Raw genomic sequence first — 15083 nt, forward strand, 5'->3', positions numbered from 1 at the left:
AGATCCAAGGCTTTGGAAGTGGTTCAGATTCAGTCCTGCTTGAAAGATGGTTCCTATTTCTCTGTCTAGTTTTCTACAAGGATGACCAGTATCATAGGAGTAGGGAAACAGGAGCAGCAAATAGCAGAGTTTGATAGGGCATAGCTGCAGATTCTGTGGTGGAGACAGAAGGATTTAGTAAGTAGTGTGTTTGGTCCATCTGTTTGTTTTCTATGAGGGTTGTGTGTCTGGGCTGTGGGCCCCTAAACAGGCCAGATGAGGCAAGTCTGTTTTTATCACTGTAAGGGCTGTGAGGCTTTGACCCTGGGGTCTTTGAACAGACCCAGTGCCTGAATATGAGTAGTTAATCCCTCCCTGTTAATAGTGGGGAGGGGTGGAGCTCAGCAATGAGGCATAGTATTTGTCAGTTACCATGCAAACAGGAGCAGAAAACAGGAGTTTGGTTCCTTTTGTTTTAGGTATGACTCTACGCCGGGTAGCAGTTAAAGACAACAAGGAAACAACCTGCCGTGGATGAGCTACGTATTCCTGTCTGACAGAAAACAGTATAGATTTCTGGTTCTTGACATGCAAGCTTATGAATATATTAGGGGAGAAGATATGTGGTGTGGAAGCACAAGTTTCAACACTGCACAGCATCCCAGTAAACACAGAAATGTGAAAATCATTGTCACAGGTGTCACAAGGGGAAGGGTTGGCAATAAAAGAACTGGAAAAAGTAGAAACGGAATAGGGGACTGGTGATTTGTGAGCAAGATCGGAAAGAGCCAGGAGGCATTCAATCTGTGTTCAAGTACTGCTCATTATTGGGTACACAGCAAGTCAACTACTGAGCAACCTGTCCCTGGAGGAATAGAACAGAAAACCACAGGGGACATACCTTGCTGTATGAAGCAAGTAACTGCCAAGAGCGCCCCATCAACCATTTTAAGAAAGCAAACAATTATCATCAGTGACTCTATGTTAACAAGAATGGAAAGAGAATTCAGCAGGGACACAAGGACAACACGATGGTGTGCTGTCTACCCTGAGTGAAAATATGAATTGTATCCATGAGATTGGGCAGGATTATGAAGTCATCTGGCAAATCTCAACTGGTGGTGATTCATATTGGAACCAATGACTCAGCATCATGTGTAACCACAAATTATAGAAGACTTTAGGGATTTTGGTAGGGAGCTTAAAATGAGGAAATCAAAGTGATTTTCTTGGAGATCATTGAAGTCCCACCAGTGAGAGAAAGGAAGGCAGAAAATACTGGAGGTGAGCCATTGACTGTGAAGCTGAAAGTTTTATAGTCTTGGAGCATTTGGCCATATTCAGTGGGAGAGAGGGCTGTATAAATGTGATGGCCTGGTAGGCAGGCTAATCATCTCAGATCGAGACTAGCTGGAGCAGCCAGGAGAGCATAAAGCTGACAACTCAAGGGGTTGATGTTAAGAAGGCAAATGTAGTACAAACTCAGCCTCAGTGTGTCATGAACAAATTTAACTAATATGACAATGTGAGGAGAAGAAATATTTAATTTGCTTATGTACGAATGCTAGAAGTCTGGGTAATGGGAAAATGGGAATTCTCACTGATGAGAAGAAATTTTGATATAGTTGTCACTACTGAAACCTGGTGGGATTAGTCACATGGTTACAATGTTAAAATCACTAGTTATATCCTGTTCAGGAAGAACAGTTATGGAATGACTTATGAGCAAAATTGACTGGGTAGAAAAGGTTTGACAGGAAAACGTCAAGGAAAATTGGGAGTTCTTAAAGAAGAGTTTATTAGGTAGCCAAAAGTATTGATTCCACAATCAGAAAAGAGGATAACTGTGTCGAAAAGTCTATTCTGATTCAGTGGCAAAGTGAAGGCAGCAATTACAAATACAAAAGATATATAATCTCAAATAGCAATGGGTATAAATTAGAAATCACGAAGTGCAGAAAATTGATAAATGAAACAGAAGACATTAGAAGAAAAGGCAGAAGTGTTCAATATTTTTTTTTGTTCTGTACTTGGAAAGAAGCAGGATGAGGTGCTAGTGCAGGGGTCAGCAACCTTTCAGCAGTGGCGTGCTGAGTCTTCATGTATACACTCTAATTTAAGGCTTCGCATGCCGGTAATACATTTTAATGTTTTTTAGAAGGTCTGTACCCAAAACATCCTCAATTCAGGGCAATAGGACCTTATGATACCCTACTCCTAGCTGTCATTCTCTGTCTTGTATGCAATCTCAGCAGCCTGGCAAGACTGAGCTGTCGTGAAACTTAGCAGCCCAAGCAACATACTTGTTGCTCACCTCATCTCAGGATAATGGATAAAATGATCAAACCTTAAAAGCTAACTGTAATTATGTCATAAACAGATAGTTAAGGGTTAATGCCTCTTACCTGTAAAGGGTTAAGAAGTTCACCTAGCCTAGCTGACACCTGACCAGAGGAAACAATGGGGGAACAAGATGTTTCAAAAGGAAGGAGGGAAGTTTCTTTTGTTTAGTCAAGTTTCCGTTTCAGCCGGAGTGAAAAAGATCAAGGAACCAGCCTCCTATCAGAGTAGTAAGTTTAGAAAGGAATAAATAGGTTTATGTTTATTTTCTTTGTAACTTGTCTTGGTACCATTAAGGGAATTATCAAATTGGGGTATTCTTGTGTGTATTAAGATTTTTGCCCTGGGGAACATCCTCTGTGTGTTGAATCTGTTGTCTGTGAGAGTAGCTGGTAGGCTAATCTCTACCAGAGGGTTTTCTTTTACCTTTCTTTTCTTTAGTTAAAAGCCTTTTTCTTAATACCTGATTGATTCTTTCCTTGTTTTAAGATCCAAGGGGTTTGGCTCTATGTTCACCAGGAAATTGGTGAAGTCTCTCAAGGCTACCCAGGTTGGGGAAGGTTTTTGAGGGAAAGAGGGTGTTCCAGACACTGAGAAATCTGGATGGTGGCAGCAAGACCAAATCTAAGTTGGTAGTTAAGCTTAGAGCTTCTCATGCAGGTCCCCCACATCTGTACCCTAAAGTTCAGAGTGGGGAAGGAACCTTGACATTACATAGCAAAAACCACAATGTAATTACAATGTAATTGTAAACTGCATTGAGAAAAGTCACGGTGTTAGTACATTATATTTTCCATACTTGGCTTCCAACAGAATATGTATTAAGAACACCAATGGGATGGTACGAAGTAAATCAAGCATCTAGTCAGCTTCTGATAATATCAATCAGTAGTAATGCATACTGAAAAGCAAAACATTATTGTAATTTCTATGTAACTGCATTGTAATACTTAGCCTTATTATAAAGTTTGACAAAAAATAACTAAGGATATATCTGACATTTAAAAAACCTACTTGTCCTAAAGAGTAGAATTCCGCAAAGCTGAATTCGTACAAACGCCTATCCATGTGGAAAAGAGAGCAGCAGGTGTAGGATATGAAAAATATTTTCTTAAATGGCACCGCAGAACTGAATGTTGAGTGATTTATGATAGGTTCTCTCTAAGTGAAACTCTCTCCTACCACACTGTTAGTTTATACAACTCATTTGCTTTGCATTTTATGAACTCATTAGTGCTGACTTCTCCCTAAAGATGGTGCCTGGTCTTGTGCTTTGTTGTTGTTTTTCTGTCTCTCTTTCTTTGGGAAACATCCCTTCTTCTGTGTTCGCTAGGCCTAATTCCAATTCTCCAGCTGGTGTGACTACATTGGAGTGACTCCTGATTTACATCGGCATAAATCAGGTCAGAGTCTTTTGTTCAGGGCATAACACCTGTAGAAGGAGTTACTCGTGTTGATGAGAGAGTCTCCTAGAAAAATAATCCCATTGGAAGTAATCCAGTTGAAAGAGGTTTTATCGCATACTTTTAAAATGCAATTTCTTGCTGACAACTGATGAATGTCTATGGGAGCTGCTCAGCCTGCCGCCACTATGGGGTTCCTGCTGCTGGCCCCTTGCCAGCCGGGGTCCCGCCGCTGGTCCCACTCAGCACCCGCTGCTAGCCTAGGGGAAGGAACCCCGGCTGGCAGGAGCTGGCAGCCGAAACCCCAGAGTGGCAGCGGCATGAGCCGCTCGGCCCGCTGCCGCTCTGCGGTTTCGGCCACTGGCTCCTGCCTGCTGCCAGCTTGGGGTTCCTTCCCCCAGGACAGTAGTGGGCGCTGAGTGGGACCGGTGGTGGGATCCTGGCTGGGCAGGAGCCAGCGGTGGAAACCCCAGAGTGGTGGCGGGCTGAGCCGCTCAGCCTGCCCCGCGTGCCATCAAAAATCAGCTCGCGTGCCATCTTTGGCACACGTGCCGTAGGTTCCCAACCTGTGTGCTATCATGAGAATGATAAAGTGCTTTCCCATCCAGGAGTAAATGAGGAGAATGTTAGGTAATATCTACTAGGGATAAATATTTTAAAATCAGCAGGCCCAGATAACTTACACCCAATTGATCTGGACACATTTGTGAATAAAGACAGACACAGGAATGAATTTTAAATGGGAGGCCACAACTTTATTAATTTTAATCTAGAGGAAAGGCATTCCTGTGTGGCTCAAAAGCTTGTCTATCTCACCAACAGAAGTTGGTCCAATAAATGATATTACCTCAACCACTTTGTGTCTCTAATATCCTGGGACCGACATGGCTATGACTATAATTAATTACACATGACATTTGGATTTTAAAAATTAGTACTCTACAGTATCAGTAGAGGATATGTTAAATAGATTAAGAACTGCCTAAATGACACATCTCAAAAAGTAGTTGATGATGGGGAATCATAATTGACTGAGGGTGTTTCTGGTGAATTTGCACAGGGATCAGAAATAGGCCTGATGCTATTCATGATTTCCCTCAATGATCTGGAAGCAAACATAAAATAATTACTGATAATTTGTGATTAACAATTGGGATTGGCAGATTAGTAAATAATAATAGGCCAGTCATACTGAGTCATTTGGATTGCTTGGGAAGCAAACAAAATACAAATACATTTTAATATAGCCAATTGCAAAATTATACATCTAAAAACAAGGGCAGGCTGTACCTACAGAATGGGGGACTGTATCTTGGAAAGCAAGGATTTAGAGTTCATAGCTGAAAAATAACTCAACGTGAGCTCCCAATGTGATGCTGTGGCAAAAATATCTAATGTGATCCTTGACTGTATAAACAAGGGAGTAGTGAATGAGAGTAGAGCGGGGATTTTACTTCTGTATGTGGCACTGTTGGGAGCAATGCTAGAATATGGTGTATAGTTCTGGTGTTGGCATTTTAAAACAGATGTTGAAAATGAGAAGATACAGAAAAGAGCTACAAAAGTAATTTGCAGGATGGAGGAAATGCCTTGTAGGGAGTGACTTAAAGAGCTCAATCTGTTTAGGTGATCAAAAAGAAGAGTGAGAGGTGAATTGGTTACAGCATACCTTTACAGGAGGAAAATACCAGGTGTTAAGAGGCTCCTTACTTCATCAGAGAAAGGTATAGTAATAACCAATGGCTGGAAGCTGAAGCCAGACAAATTCAAATAAGAAACAGGCACACATTGTAAACAGTGATGGCGATTAACTATTGGAACAAATTACCAAAGCAAGTGGTGGATTCTCTATCTCTTGATGTCTTCAATTCAAGGCTAGATGCCTTCCTGGAAATTGTGCTTTAACCAAACACAAATTATGCTTTAATCAAACAAAAGTTTATTGGGCTGAATACAGGGTAACTTGGTGAAATTGAATGGCCTGTGGATATCCTGGAGGTCAGACTGGATGATCAAATGGTCTCTTCTTTAAACTCTGCGAATCAACTATCTGATTTGGTTTGGTTCTCATGTCTTTGGCAAAACTGAGTCACTTGTTGCTAATAAAAAGTTGTCATGAGATTGAAAGAGAGGGGCCTTCCACCATTTTTAGTGTATGCTAATCTTTTGATGTGTTCAATGCAGAGAAGATCTCACCCATTACGGATGTCTATTATAGTTTTATATTTCATATGTAAAATAGGCCCTCACCTGCTAACGTCTGTTTTTCACAAATAACAAACTTGTAATAAATGAGAGATGATAGAATACTTTTTCATTGTCACAAACCATTTTCCCCCACTCCCCCCCCCCACACACACAAGGTCATCCAAATGGTGGTTTGTTTCTCTTGGCTCTGATTCTGCCACTTTTATGCACATTGAGTAAAACATTACTTCACAAGTAGAAAAAATATTACTCAGTGTGCGTAAGTGTAGCCCAATATCTGTGTTGCTTATTAAGGGTAAGATTGTCACTTTAGGCACAGCCCTGAACAAGGAGTGATGGATATGCTGCAAGGAGACATACAGAGCCTTAGAGACATCTCTGAGTCAAAATACCTTCCTTGCTTCCTCTTTCCCCAGGCAATAATAACTTACTGCTGGCCTGTACCAGTAGTAAATTACTTTTTGTCCCCACACTGTATGCTGGCTCTGCTACTCAGGCCATTGAGTAGAGGGCTGGAACCAAGGCTTTGACCATTCTCTGCCCCCTTCCTTTGACCTGCTTGCAGAGGGAATAAATAGGCAATTAGTTCTACATGCCTGGACTCAAGGTTAGGTTTTAAAAGGAATTACTTTTACTCTCTCCAATTCCTATCCATCCCAGGTAAGAAATCTTCTAGAAAATGGACTTTATTTTATTTTTTGTCTCTCCCCACCCCAAATATATAGATAGATCAATGGGTACACACTATCTATATCCACACATCTGCAGTATATACTATATTGGCCCACGGCATGCAAGAGCTGTTGTTTCCATGATGTAACTGAAAGCAGTAATCCATAGGATGAAATTACATTTTCTACTGATAATACAGAAGATAGATTCATTTTCTCTCTTTCTCACACTCACATTCATACACACATACCATCTAAGACCATTTATTTGGCAGCTTAAATCATAAAATTCTTAAATGTTCCATAATATAAGTACAGTGAAATAACAATAAAAATTGCAAATGGAACACATGGGCGGGGGTGTATTACCTTTTATATAAAAATACTTTTTTAATAGTGGATTCACAACAATGGAGCTTCCTAAAGTTTGGTGATACAGGTAAATATGGAGATGCTTGTCTGAACCAAACCTTCTAATCTTTTGAGCGTTATCTGTCACTAACAATAATTACCTTCATCAGCATTTTCAATACCTGCTGAATTTCAGTGTGGGCTCATTATGATTTTGTTTATTAAACTTCTATTGTGAAAATGTCTGGTGCAAATGTTTGTTGAAAACTTCAAAGCATGATGACTAAAATGAAACGGATTTCAATATACTAAAAAGTTTGTAGAGGTCTTTGGGATGAAAAGCACTGTATAAACATAAAGATAGTTATTAATTATAAAGAAAATAGGAGAGTATGTGGGGAGGGGAGTTGTAACTGTGACGATGGCTAAAATTTCCAAAAGAGTGCACAGCTCCATTTGAAATGTTTAGGGTTCCATGAATGAAAAAAGGTGAAACTCCCTGCAGTATACAAAACAACAAATGACTTCTGAAGTTATAATTGTGAAGAGAAGGAGGTGTGTGTTTACAATAGTTCCAGCACGTTTTTTTTGTTTACTTCAAAGGCATAACATTCTAATCTTAGTTATTCCACAACTGATTGAATGCACCCGTGAAACACACTCTGGGCAAAATACAAAATGTGGGACAATTTCACTTTTCAATAGACTCCCTTAAACTGAGCACAGTAGAAACCTGAGAAAATGAATGAGACTTTCACCAACCCGTGAAGGTTCCATGCTTCCAATGACTGCTACTTCAGTAGTGTGATTCTACTACGTAGATAGGAGTGATGGTCTGGTGGCTAGGGTGCTAAGCTAGGACTTGGGAGACCTGACTTCAAGTACCTATTCTGCCACTTACTTCGTCTGTGACATTTGGCAAGTTACTTAACCTCTCTGTGCCTAAGCTCTTCATCTGTAAAATGATACTGCAATATAATATGGTATTAATATGGTAATGTGGGTCATACAAGTTGAACAGATAAATAGATCCCTGCCATGTGCTGAGTCTGAAAGCTACAGTTTAGACCAGAATATCTCCATTAACAGAAGTGGAACACATACCATAATAGCTTCAGTAACCTTGTGCCCACAAGGAAGCTAGGCAGCCTTTATTTGCTGTGTATTTTCCACAGCTATTAAACTGCTATGCAGCTCATCACTGGTTAAAAGCCTGAGAGATCAAAATGACTTAAAGGAAAATATATTGATTTGAAGCACAAAAGGAAAAGACATGATGAAAAAGCTCTGAAAAGAAATTTTCACGTAAAAAAAAAGTTGGAGGGAAGGATTCAAATTGATGATATAAAGCGCAGGGGTAAACAGGGTCATTGCTAAGTTACACTAATATTCTTCAGAAAGTAAGTTTCCAATTTTGCATCTACTGAAGAGTAGGAGAGGAAGAGACCTTTAAATGCCTTCCCCTATATTCCAGATGGGTGTAAATAGTGATACCCAGAAATGGAGGGCCAGATCCGCAGTGAATGTAAATTGGCACAGTTCCAGTGAACCCAATGGAGCTATGCTGATTTACACTAGCTGAGGGTCTGTCTCAAAATTCTTTCTGTAACCCCAATAAATGTAAAGCAATGCATGTTGCTTTGATACCTCATCACAATGCATGTTGATTAATGCTGCAATATCTTCTCTTATCTTACTGCCACTGGCCATGTCTGCCAGTGATCCTTTTTTAGATAAATATAGAGAATTGTTATTGACAGTTTATTTCAATAGATCTCACTATGAAGGATGCTCCTGTAATTGTGATGGAAAGCATCTAGAGGGATTTTACTGTCTGTGATCCAATTTATCTAAGGTGTGTGTCTTGCTGTGACTGAATGCCATAAAAAGTAGACAAAAAATGAAAAAAGAAAATAAAAATATTCCAGGCTCCATGGGGTCATGCAATTAGCTCTGGGCAAGAAGAGCCAACCTGGTGCTGCTGCTGTTGGCTTCTTGAAGTTCTTCTAGGCAAAATCATGCGCAATGATGATCCTACCCAAACTAGGAAGTGTAACTGTGTGCTATAAAGATTAAGGGCTTGGAACAAGTACATAACCAGATGTTGAATTTAAAAATGCCTCTGTTGGAGCTTGGAGTTTATTTGGATAATAACTGTCTCACATTTATATGCTCCATTCCAAAGCACTTTACAGACAGTGTAGGGTAGGTATCTGATTTTACATATGAGGAAACAGCCTTAGGCATGGAGAGATGAACTGACCTGCTTAAGGTGCCATAAGAAGTCTGCAACCCACCTAAGAATGGATCCCAGATCTCCTGCCTCCTTTTGCCTTACCTACAGACCATCTTTCCTCCTTGTAAGAAACTTGAGAAGTTAGGTGCATGGTGGAAGAAGTAGTAGTTACTGATGTTTGGCTGCTGCATTAGATAAACCTGCAGAAAATGCAGTAGAATGTGTTTTATGATAGAGAAAGGAAGAGAAGAGAAGAGTAGGACTTTTCAGTAAACATATAGAAACAGCAGCCTTTAGGAATAAATGTGCACTAAACTTGTTACAGGATTGTGGGAGGGAGGAAATAATCTAAGAAAAAAAGGTTGAGACTTAAAATGGCTTTAAGTTTGATGGAATGTAGGCTGGTGATTTTGAATGAGCTCAATCAAATAATTCCAGCTGTGGGGGCTCCCACATTTTGTAGGCAATCTAGAGTAAATTCACTCCGTAAATAAAAATAGTACAGTGTGTACTATAAAAATTGTTACAGACCATCTGCAATATAGTGTGTGTGTGTATATCAAAGTTTACTCTGCATATGGTGTGTGAATGCTGCCAGTATTTATGAACTGTAAGTTTCATTTAATGAATCCTGTGCAGATCTGGACATTTCTCTCTTCTTGTAGTCCTTAGGAAATGCCAGTTTACAGAACATGACCCAAAGTATACTAAAGTCAATGCCAGTCTTTCACTGACTTGTGTGGGCTTCAAATCAGTCTCCAAGCAATTAATGCCAGTTCCTTGGTTTCTAAATGGATGGATTCCACTTTCTAGGCACATTTTGATGAGCATTGTGAACAATGAGATGGATTGCCTTAAATAACTCAGCTTCTGATTTCTGCTGTTTGCTTGAACTATAAATTTAAACTCTTCTTATGCTGACCTCACTTACCTATATATCACTTCCTTTATCCATATTTTGTGTTCCCCAAAAGGTTTCAATGGCTGGGGTTTTACATATAGAAATTTTCAATTGCATGTCCTTTCTCTACTAGACAGGTCACCTGAACCCATTTTTAAATCATCTTTAGACTTTTTTTCTATAGTTAAAACAATCTCAAACTGCTTTTGAGTTTTCTGTTTACTTATTTCAGTCGATTAAAATCATTTCATTGGATTGTAGATCAAGTCCTTAGTGCTTGTCCCATGACTGAGACATGGGTGGTTGTGCTTAGTGGTTGTAGCAGGAGTCAGGCCTAGTGGTTAACAGTAGTCAGGAATTGGAGCCCAAGGTAAGAGATGGAGTCAAATGCTAGCGCCAAGAGTAGGAGCTAGGGCTAGATGCCAGAGCCAAGGGTCAGAGGTCAGGAATCACAATAGAATGTCACAACTAGCACTATGATTTAGAAATTTTGAAAGGAGAAATTAAAGAGCAGGAATGCAGGTAAAGTGTGTGTTGTGCATTCACTATTTCAAGATTCCTTTCCCACCTCTCCCTCTTGGTCAGAGTATGCTTGATGAGAACCAGAACTTGGAACTCTTGTAGCTCTTCAAGTGAGAGGCAGCTGTAAGCTGGTACTTGTGTGGAGGGTTACTAAAGTTATCCTAACAGATTTCCATTTCTTGAAGTCAGTTTATTTTTCAAAGTTACCTTTGCAAGGAAAAGGTACAGGAATTGTTTTTTAAAGTGGGATTGTACATTATGAAGGACTTCTAAATCATTCATAGTCCAAGATTATAAGATGTGCCAGGATGTGATAGTTTTCAAAACTCGAGTTTTTTAGCTAATAGCTTTCAAATAAATCGCCTGACCCTTCTTTTAAAAAAGGACTTCAAGGCATGATTTCTTACTGAGGGCAACTAAATAAAATAGATCTATAGTTTATACACCAAGCACTTCTAGAGATGCAATGTAGCAAATAGGCTTTAGAAATTTTTCCTACAAGCAAAGAAGTGCTTAGTTTTCAGATTTGTTCTTCCAAGATTCCTTGTCCCATTAACTTCAAAAATTACACAATCTCTTGCTCTGGATAGAGCACACAAGGGAGAAATGACAAACAGACAACAGTAATTTTTAAGGTAATGTAGGTGAAATAGGGAAGAGTCTATACCATCAGCTATATCAGGAGTAGGCAACCTATGGCACGCGTGCCGAAGGTGGCACGTGAGTTGATTTTCAGTGGCACTCACACTGCCTGGGTCCTGGCCACCGGTCTGGGGGGCTCTGCATTTTAATTTAATTTTAAATGAAGTTTCTTAAACATTTTAAAAACCTTATTCACTTTACATACAACAATGGTTTAGTTATATATTATAGACTTATAGAAAGAGACCTTCTAAAAATGTTAAAATGTATTACCGGCACGCGAAACCTTAAATTAGAGTGAATAAATGAAGACTCAGCACCCCACTTCCGAAAGGTTGCTGACCCCTAAGCTATATAAATGTAATCTAGATAGGATGGAGCTCTACTACCATGCCTCTATAATAAATATTTGTACTTCCTTAGGCTTGGAACATGAGCCAGAGCTAGAATTACAATACTCTGGCAGTAAACAGAGTATCTATCTGTAAGAAAGACTAATAGTCTGACTCATTAGTCTAGCTCTAACATCTTAAAAATCTACCCATGTTACACTGCTCTCTAAAGGCTGGAGATCTGGTTGACTATTGGCAGAATATGGGGGCTGATATGGGGCTTCATCTAGCAAAGCACTTGATCATATGAGTCACTCCATTGAAGTCAATGTATCATAATGTGACTACATTATCCTTCTTGGGGGCTATGATGATCCCAGATCTTTAGACGTGGTGCTCTTCAAGTGGTAAATGGCAGTTACTAAACCCAAGACATCAAATATCAGAAAACCAACGTGTCCAATAAATTAATTTCCAACCTAAAAGCACAATAATCCATTCCTGATTCATGTGCTCCATCCCACATGTGTCTATTACTAGTGTCATTAGATCTTGGAAAAACACAGGAAACATACAAGCTAATACCCAATGGGTGTGATGATTGAGGCGGTGCTCCTCTTTCAGGCCTTGTCTTAACTAGGAAAAAGGGTGTATATGTGGTAAAGTCCTAGCATTGACAAAGCAGTTGTAGTTTTAATACGTGCTAGCATGTTGAGGTAAACACCATTTTGTTTTTTCCTAGTGTGAATGCATCCTTAGTCTCAGAGTACCGCCCTCTCACTAATGACTTAGCTCCACTTTTTTTTTTTAAACTATTTATGCAATCTTGTACCACAAGCCACTTTAACCCTTGATAGGACTAAGGCCATCATCTACAGATGTGGCTGCTGGGAAAAGAGAAGAGGTGACAAACTTTCAGGTATGTGCCAATTCAGCTAGGTATTTAGATACATGCTTAATGTAAGTAGTCTCATTTTAGTCAGATGTATAAAATTATTCATAAGCTCAAGTACCTTATTGAATTGGGGTCACAAGGCTCAAATACAGTGAGATAGCTTCTGAGCTGGTGTAAACTTACATAGCTTTAATAACTTCAACAGAGTCAGGGACGGCTCCAGGCACCAGCACATCAAGCGCGTCCCTGGGGCAGCAAGCTGTGGGGGGCAGCCTGCCGGTCGCCGTGACGGTGGCAGTCAGGCTGCCTTCGGCGGCATGCCTGTGGGAGGTCCGCCCGTCCCACGGTTTTGGCAGCAATTCAGCGGCGGGTACGCCGAAGGCACGGGACCAGCGGACCTCCCATAAGCATGCCGCTGAATCCGCGTTACCAGCGGACCTCCTGCAGGCATGCCGCTGAAAGCCGCCTGACTGCCAAGCTTGGGGTGGCAAAATACATAGATCCGCCTTGAACAGAGTGATGCCAATTTATGCTAGCTGAAGATCTGGCCCAGTATATTTAAAAAGTGGGGAGGAAGAGATCTTAACCAAGCCATCTATTTGATATATACTGGAAATCTGTGAGCTCTGCGTCATCTATTTAGTCACTCTGAATGTGTTGTCTTTATTCAGCAGCAGTTGTATACAATCTGCACCATCCCCTGTGATATACCAAGCATACTCTGAGCTATCTTCACAGCATCTATGTGAGGTTTTCTAATTCTGCTCATGACACAATGTATAAGCACTTTGCTAGTCAATAAACTAATTCAGGGAGTACACATATTTCTTGCTGGTAATTAGAGGATTAGAAACCCACCCGAAGTAAATTTTGTTTGTTTGCTTGCATTATTTTTAGGCACTTAAAGGCTATTCAGATAAGCTGTAATTCTAGTCTTGGCGCATCTCAACTTTTAATTATTCTCTCCTTTAGTAAATTCTTCTTTAATCCTCTCTTGCTGTTGTGCATTCTCTACGTATTATTTCACAGCTATAGAAACCTCAGCTTTCAGCTTAGTTATTGTTGGCAGTGAGAGTTAACACTGCAACCACAGATGGAGTAAAGGACAGACATGAGTATAATTTCCCAGTATGCTAGTGGGCAAACCAAATTGCTGAAAAATAGGAAACAGTTAAAGTTGTATATCTGAGGTAGGTACTTGATGTCATGAGCTGGTGGCCAGCCCGAGACCTCAGTCTGCTGTCTTCCAGGTGTCTGACTTGGGAAGCCATTAGCTGAAAGAAACAGGCCATTTTATTCTGGATGGTTGAATTTTGTTCCTCTTCTTGTAAGTTTTGGGATGGGCCGATTAGATGGTGACCCATACTTGTTCCACAGATGTGAAATGTTCAACCAGAATGAGTCATCCTCTCTCCCTAATCAATCATGGAACGAGACATCAGCTTTTGAGTTCTTGCAATTAAGGGCTTGTCTACATAGAATCATAGAATATCAAGGTTGGAAGGGACCGCAGGAGGTCATCTAGTCCAACCCCCTGCTCAAAGCATAACCAATCCCCAGACAGATTTTTACCCCAGTTCCCTCAATGGCCCCCTCAAGGATTGAACTCACAACCCTGGGTTTAGCAGGCCAATGCTCAAACCACTGAGCTATCCCTCCCCTACTTGCCAGATCGGTGGGCAGTGATTGATCCAGCAGGGGTTGATTTATCGTGTCTAGTATAAACGCAGTAGATCGACGGCTGAGAGCTCTCACGTCAACTCCGGTACTCTACCAGAATGAGAAGCATAAGCTGAGTCGACAGGAGAGCGTCAGGTGTCGACTTACCACAGGGAGACACTGTGGTAAGTAGATCTAAGTATGTCGACTTCAGCTATGCTATTCACATAGCTGAAGTTGCATATCTGACATTGACCCCGCGTGGTAGTGTAGACAAACCCTGAGACTGGAATTTTCCAGTCTTCGTGCAACACATCTTGTCACACGAGCTTGTGTAAAACAAGTCAGGCAACTGTTGGTACATCTATTTTGGGACATACCTTGAATGCCAACTGATTTGCTCCAGTCAGCAACTTACCTCTGCAAGTGACTTTCTGTGGGTCTCTTTGTGGTTCAGTCGTTAGCCAACTTTGTGATTATGCATGCTCAACATGCAGTTTCTCCAGCAACTCTCTGCTAGCTGCTGAAATGTCAAATTTAAAGTTCAGAAAATTCACTCAAAATCCCTCTACATTCTTTGATGCTCTTTTAAATGTGTTTTAACAGTAGGATGACCAGACAGCAAATGTGAACAATCAGGACGGGCGTAGGAGATAATAGGAACCTATATAAGAAAAAGACCCCAAAATCAGGACTGTCCCTATAAAAAAATCAGGACATCTGGTCATGTTATTTAACAGTCCATTATACAATGTAAAGTCACCTCAAAAGCTGTTGTTCTCCAACAACATTTGGCAGGAAGAAAGAGCCATATAAAACTTTTTCCTTGTTTTAACAACAACGGTGGGACCATGGTTTGTATGACTGAGCTGAGTCTGCATTATTAATCAGCCAGTTACATTTCTGTGGCTGTGTCCTTATAAACATTCTATTTGGTTTCAGTT

The 15083-nt window shown here is 40.4% G+C and overlaps 1 protein-coding gene across 10 annotated transcripts in view; it reads left to right on the top strand.

Moving 5' to 3' along the window:
- GRID2 (glutamate ionotropic receptor delta type subunit 2) overlaps positions 1 to 15083 on the top strand; it is a 1020962-nt gene that overhangs the window by 411591 nt on the left and 594288 nt on the right. The gene's annotated exons all lie outside the window — the stretch shown is intronic.

This window comes from Mauremys reevesii, linkage group 5 (genome assembly GCF_016161935.1).
Source record: "Mauremys reevesii isolate NIE-2019 linkage group 5, ASM1616193v1, whole genome shotgun sequence".
Lineage (NCBI taxonomy): Eukaryota > Metazoa > Chordata > Testudines > Geoemydidae > Mauremys > Mauremys reevesii.